The sequence below is a fragment of the Sinocyclocheilus rhinocerous genome, unplaced genomic scaffold (assembly GCF_001515625.1).
Source record: "Sinocyclocheilus rhinocerous isolate Xijiao unplaced genomic scaffold, SAMN03320098_v1.1 scaffold3403, whole genome shotgun sequence".
NCBI classification, from domain to species: Eukaryota; Metazoa; Chordata; class Actinopteri; order Cypriniformes; family Cyprinidae; genus Sinocyclocheilus; species Sinocyclocheilus rhinocerous.
Window position 1 is genome coordinate 20,651 of NW_015647944.1, and position 681 is coordinate 21,331.

Genomic DNA, 681 nt, shown 5'->3' on the forward strand with positions numbered 1-681 from the left:
GAAATGGTAACACTTTAAAATAAGAGTCCATTTGTAACATTAAGATTAATGAAAGCATTATAAGTATTGTTCCTTGTTAGATTGTGTTAATTTCAACATTTACTGTTTTTTAATTAATTTTAGGTCTGCGTCAGCTGTCAGGCAGCCTTATCAGTGGCGCACGAAATGCTACGACAATGTAAGTGTCATTGCATTTTAATGCTTTTGTTAGCCTATCCAGTTGAACCCACTAGATGCGGCGCTGCTATGTTGTTCATTCATATATTGTGGAAAACGAGAGCATCAGTGTGGCGAAGATGTTGTTTACTGCGAAACTGAAACCAAGCCGTTCACACAGAACACATATTTATCACATTTTCTAGCGGGGCATCTATCAGCGTTGCACTCGCATCTCGCACAAGAGAGCGGCATGTTTAGAAAGCCATGTCAAATTAATGTAAGTTCACCCCATCCCACTGTATCTCATGTTTTTAAATTAAGAAATTAGCCTACTCTTTGTGATTGGTTTTCGGTCCTTTGTATTAAACTATACATGCATGCATGGTGCTGTTTTTTTTTTCTAATTAAGCAACTTTATTAATTATATATGGTTTATAAACATTATTTTAAACATGATGCACTTTTTTTCAAAGATAGTCGTGTTATTTTATTACGCTTTGAAGAAACATGCATAATATTTTG

General features: G+C 34.8%; 1 protein-coding gene across 1 annotated transcript in view; it reads left to right on the top strand.

Moving 5' to 3' along the window:
* Positions 1-681, top strand: part of LOC107709391 (UDP-glucuronosyltransferase 2B31-like) — an 8,081-nt gene that overhangs the window by 5,154 nt on the left and 2,246 nt on the right. The window lies entirely within an intron of this gene.